The sequence below is a fragment of the Lonchura striata genome, chromosome 5 (genome assembly GCF_046129695.1).
Source record: "Lonchura striata isolate bLonStr1 chromosome 5, bLonStr1.mat, whole genome shotgun sequence".
Classification (NCBI taxonomy): domain Eukaryota; kingdom Metazoa; phylum Chordata; class Aves; order Passeriformes; family Estrildidae; genus Lonchura; species Lonchura striata.
In genome coordinates, this window is record NC_134607.1 from 50,365,011 (window position 1) to 50,371,151 (window position 6,141).

Genomic DNA, 6,141 nt, shown 5'->3' on the forward strand with positions numbered 1-6,141 from the left:
CCCCATCTCCAAAATTAAGCAAGTAGGCAAAAGCCTACCCAAAACTACCCCATCCAGTTTGTGCTTATTTGTACTCTAATACTAGGAAATTCAAGGAAATGCATATGAGCAAGTGGAACAAGTGAAGATTAAGTTCCTGTCCATGCTGTTATTTAGCTAGATATGTCACAGGTTTATAAGCTCATGTAGTTTTTCTACTGTAACAAACCAAAGTATAACACAAATAAAATGTATAACCAGATAAGTCTGTTGTGACATTCCCAATTTACTTTTTTGCAATAGATTAATTAACTGTAACTAGGATAGTGATCTCTACTAGGTTAGGAAAAGATTGAGGACTGAACTGCACCAACTGTTCAGTTTAAGTGCCATATGAATTTTTAGTCATTTTAATCAGGAGAAACCCAACAGTTTTATGCAAGTTAAGAGGATTTCTACATTCAAAAAATAAGTGATGTAGTATTCACGACAGTTTCCAAATGAAAAAAGAATAATACTACATTGACCAAAAGGATTTCAGCTTTTCCCACAAATGTAGCAAATATTCATTTACTTAAGGTCACATCATCCACTTTCCATTTTATAAGTAAAACCAAGTTTCTTTTTAATTTCTGAAGGAATAGTGTTCAGTGGAATATCATTCCAAGACATCCACATTTTTTCAACTGCCTGCTTACTTATTAACTCTCTGGGCTGCCAGGATCAAAACCATGCAGAAATTTGAGCTCAGAGGCCACAAAACCCAGGCTTACTGCCCCCAGGTTTCCATAGCAAATGTCAAATGGTACTTTGTACCACTGAATCTGGACATCTGAAAATCCTTGTGGGGATTTAAGAGTTACTTGCCAGTAGTGTTCACACATTTCAAACTAGAAGTTTAGGGGTTCTCCCTTAAAAATGATAGAACAAAGCCTAAGAATTTAGATGTTAAAGTGATTTCATTAAGAACATTTTTTTATGTAAACCAATTTGAATTATTGTTTAACAAAATGTTTGCTGTCCATAATTTTTTTAAATAGATCAGTTCTTTTGGTTTTTAAGAACTTTTTCATTTCCCATGTGTCGTGGTTTGACATGGAAAGAGAATTTTTTCCGGAAGGAAGAGGTCAATTTAGTTATTGACCAATCTAAGGTAGACACGCCTCTGAGAACACAGAGGAGTTAAAAGCAGAATTCCCAGGGGAACTCGCTCTCTTTGGTTCCAGTCAGCGTGCAGTGCAGACCTTCCCCCGCCCAGCAACCAGCTGGGTGTGGGAGGGGAAGCCCCCATGGCCTGAAAGGTAGGGCCCAAGGGTGGTGGAAGGACTGGAACCGGGCTGGCCCCTGCAGATGGAAGGGTGGAAGAAATCTGGGATGTCTCCATCCCCCCCCTCAGAGTTCCTCTCCCGAGAGGGAGAGAGAAAGCCACAAGGAAGGAGGAGCGGGGGGAGCTGCTGCAAGGTGCCCAGTTGTGTGGGAGTTGCTGGATGTCCGGGCATCGAGCCATCCTGGGAGTTCGGACTTTTAACCCTTTCTTGAGAAATGAAAGCTTTGTGAATTTTCCTTTCCCCTCCTCGGTTTGAAAGAGAGGAAGAGGGACACCTTGGACCCTGGGATGGGATGTTGGAAGGAGGAATTCTGGATGGGAGGGGGACAAGGAGTGGCTTTTGGCTGGACTTTTCCATGTTAGCCACAACCTGAACTAAATCTTCTCCTTCAAGAGGGACTGTGTTTTGGGAGGATGCCAGTGAGTCAAGAGACCTGCTTCAGCTGGGAAAAAGACAAAAGTGGAGTGAACAGAGAAAAGGTTAGGGGGTTTGTGGCGTCCCCCTGCCCTGGAAAGGAAAGAGAAGAGAAGACGATCTCTGTTCTTGAGCCCTCGGCCCCAGGGGAAAATGGGGGGGACTGTGGTCCCAAACAATGAAAAACTGAACTGTTGTTTTCTCTCCTCTTGGCAGGGCATCCTTGAAAGGAAAAATTCCTAAAAACAGTCTGTCCATCCATGCATTTAGTTGTGAGAGCACTGTGCATGGAAAGGAGAAGGGTCACCATGGCAAACTTTTTCTCCGGGCGATGCCATGTGTGACATGGAAACACAGGATGTGGAGCTGAGTTTCTTGGGGGGTCTGTGGCACAGGAGAGACTCTGTTCCCTCGATGGACTGAGTATCGGTTGTTTGGAGGGTGGAAACCTGATTGGGGTCCAGATTGTGTCTCACTGTGGTTTGTTGGAGTTGGGTGGTGGGGGGAGGAATGTTTTGCAAGGTTTTCATTTGGGTCTTTGTGTGTTTTTTTTTTTCCCTTCTTTAGTTTTCTCTTTTCTTTTGTAGTAGTAGTTTAATAAAGTTTTTTTCTGTTATTAAGCTTGGGCCTGCTTTACTCTATTCTAGATTCCACTTCACAGCATTCAAGGGAGGGATCACATTTTCATGGGGCCACTGGCATTGTGCCAGTGTCAAACCATGACACCATGCAATGAAAATTTTGAGTTACATTGTTTCTGGTCTGAATGCATGAACAGATTTATATATAAACAGTGAAGTGTGTAACAAAGTAGAACTTTAACTTGTAAAGTTGAATGACACCTTTAACAATAAAATGCTTCTCAGATATTTAGCAATTAAATAATTCAATTTCAATGTACTTACAGGATCAAGAGACTTCCCTATGTGTAAACAAATCTATGTTTTGCCTCCTAAACCTCTTTTTACTTCAAAATTTGTTGTCAACATCCAGCAAAATTTGAGTCTTTTATTGGAACAGCATGTAAAACTAGTCATTCCTCTGAAGATAGACTTTGATCAGTCTAAAAATCCTTGAACTTGACATTCTGTGAAGGAGAAGGAAAAATAAGAAATTTACTTTTTAAAATGTGTTCTAGATTGATAGAGAAGTTCTCTATCAATGAGTGTTTCAGAGGTTTAGGCACAGCTTTAGTCTTCAAGTAAAGGAGTTTTGTGTTTTAGAAATCTGCAATCAGCTCACACTCAGTGGGTCGATGGAATAGAACCAGAAAACGCTGGTGGAGCAACAGACAGAATTTATATAAACCTAGAGTTTATTAACCTGGTAATTGTATTTTAGCTGAAAAAATGGAAGAAGGAAGCAAGGTATTAATAAATGTATATATGTGCATTGCAAGATTTTATAGCCAAAATAACCCCCCCAAAATATAATACTGAGCTTTTAACTGATTCTTCACTGGGGAAATGTGGAATAGAATCTGTCAGTCATTAAAATGGAAGGCATACAGCACTGGGGCTGTCTGGAGATGAAATTGGATTTTTCTGTCTGGACTCTTCAGATTCTTTTTCATTCCACAAAGCAAATTGCTTTGCCTTAACTTTGTATTAAATAGGAAAGGACTCACATGGCATAGGTAGTGCTAAACACTTATTAAGAACCATACAGTGCACCCACCACTGAACCCTATGCATCTGAATACCAGCTCTTGAAAAATGCTGGAATTTTTTCACAAATATTTTATACAAGTTTAGCTCTGCTTGTTTACACTGCCTTTATTGTATCTGCTGTGGAATTCTTTACACTACTTATTTTTTTTTATTTTCCTCACTTTTTCTATTTTATTGACAGCTACTATATTTTTACTGCAGGAAAAACAGATAGTATCTGCAAATTACTGCATTTAAAATAGAATATTGCAAAAGAACTTGAAGCTATTTCAAGCCTGCTTTTTGCTATACAGTTATCTAATAAACTGAACCTCCCTAGCATTGTACCAGTAACTGCACTGTCCTTTCATCTATTTGAGGGTAACTGCTGCCACATTATTAAAAAAAATTGCTACCACATACACGAATTCAAAATGCAAGATATTATATTCATTAAGGATCTCTAGCAGGTAGAAGTGCTCACATAATTTCCTCTTCAGCTCTTTTTCTAAAATAATTTATCTCTATCTTCCTCTTTTCTCAGTTGCTGTTATTCTTTACTAGTTTCCTGCTTTAACTGGATCATCTTTGAGCATGCTAACTTCAAGAGATGATAAAATACTTTATTTCTTCTCAACTCAAGATGTTTCCTAGAGTTCACTTGTAGCATACAGGGAGTAAATAAACCCTTAACAGCATTTAGCACAGATAAACAAAATATGGGGCTTTCAAAATATAATTCCTGTGTGGGCAGCTCAAGAGAATTTTTTTTCCACTGAAAACACATTTTATGCTCTTTCTAAAGTGTGAAAAGACATATAACTCCCATAACTTAAAATCTAGGAAAATTTAGATTTTATACCACTAACCTATCTTAAAAACACAAACACATTCCATGCATTCCACAGCATACATTGCAGTTGAGATGGCCACAGCATGCAGAGCATCATCAGACAATTTCAGAAAGCTTCAACCCATACAGAGTAATACCAGACCACATCAGAAGGCTTCAGGCAGCTGCCCATACAGAGTAACACCACATCACCTCAGAAGGCTGCAAGCAGCTGCCCTGCTTGTTCTTCAGTCCATCCTTTTATACCCCTCATGTTCATGCATTGCACCTGTGTGCCCTCTGTTCCCTTTGGTGGTTGGTCAGTGCCCCTGGGCACTCCAGGTCTCATCACCTTCAATGCTGCTCACCTGCTCTTCACAGCTGTACCCACTGGGGATGAGGCTGGGCCCCAGCCCCTCTCCCAATTAACACAAATTTTGTGCCTACAATATAAGTATTTAATTCCCTTGTAAAAATAAAATGTATATTTTGATAGTATAGGAGATTTTTTTTTTGTAGAAAGTAATTGTAGTGCTGAAATTTGTCTTTTCTATTTTCAAATGTATTTTAAAATATCCAAAAATAGATATTACTTACTTCTTACTCCAAGAAGTATTTTAATATTTTATTCAGTTGAATCTTTTAAAGAGATTCTGTTCATCCACTAAAAAGTATGGTACATTAGATTTTTGAATATTTCCAGTGGGCAGACAGTAAGAAAAAAAACAGTATTTTTTCCCTTCCTATGAGTGATGATCCAGGTCTTTTCTGACCTAATACAAAACTGTGAGAAGAAATACTTCATCTTTTTTTACCTTTGATTATATCTCACCACTATCATTTACAGTCCCACCATCTCTAACCTGCAGTCTTTATTTTGATTTCATATTTTCTTCTATTTAATAATTAAAATATTAAGAAAGACTGAGGTGAGAATTACCCTCAGAAAACCAAATGAACAAAGTTTCTAATGGGATATTTCCTAGTAAGGTGTTGTGGTTTGTAGCCTGACACTATTTCACCCTCTTTCATGTATCACTTTCATGTATCCCAGTTTTGTTTAGTCCTCATTTTTATCTTTAACCCATTATTATATTTTTATAATTCAAGTACCTTGTAGAAGCTGAAAAATATCTATCAAATGTTCTTATCTTTATCAGTTGGATTTACAATCTTGTCAAAGAAGAGCATCACCTTTTTAAAGACTCATTTCTGTGGGGCTCAGGATGCCTGAATGATTCCAGCTGGAATGAGTTTGTTTACACCAATCCTGCCAAACAGGCAATCAACAGCTCACCATTGAAACCAGCCATGCAGCAGAAATGTGTTCAGCTGCTGCTTCCTACCAGCTTCCTACTGCTTAGAGCATCCAGCAGCCAAAGACAACCAGCATAAAAATAATTACATCTGAGTATGTGATGAGCCCCACTCAAAAAGCACCTGGGATAATTGACAGAAAGAAGAAAAAATGTTGAAGAAAAGCTGTCAGACCATTAAGTTTCAGTGTTAAAGACTTAATAAATAATGTATCTTTATACCATCTGGGTGTTCATCTCTACACTTTCTGAACTAATAATATCTAAATAAAGTGAAAGTTTCTATTCCATGGTTCAAAAAAGGGCCATGGTGCAAAACAAAGTCTTTACTCTTTTTCACAGAAAAGTCACATATTTTTATACCAAATCTGTCATGACATATATGACATATATGTCATAACATTTACAGAATAATTGCAGAGAAATATAATATCCCCTATTAAACCAAAATATGTAGCTAGAGGAAACAGGCACACAAACAGGACACACAAGCCTTTCTACTGAATGAAGTGTAGGCAACAAAAAAATTCATGTTGTAACACACTCAACAACTGCTTCTGCCAACACACCTGAGTGGGGTGGGACCACTGACAGTCCACTGGCTTTCAACCAGAACACAGTGG

At 38.3% G+C, this 6,141-nt stretch overlaps 1 long non-coding RNA gene across 2 annotated transcripts; it reads left to right on the forward strand.

The window, feature by feature from the left end:
- Positions 1-1,270: 1,270 nt before the first annotated feature.
- LOC110469392 (uncharacterized) lies at positions 1,271-5,742 on the forward strand. 2 transcript variants are annotated; one of them, XR_013339951.1, is made up of 2 exons: positions 1,271-1,786; positions 5,363-5,742. It is a non-coding gene; the product is annotated as an uncharacterized LOC110469392 (long non-coding RNA). The 2 variants fall into 2 exon arrangements; XR_013339950.1 differs by lacking the exon at positions 5,363-5,742 and adding an exon at positions 1,938-2,339.
- Positions 5,743-6,141: the final 399 nt, after the last annotated feature.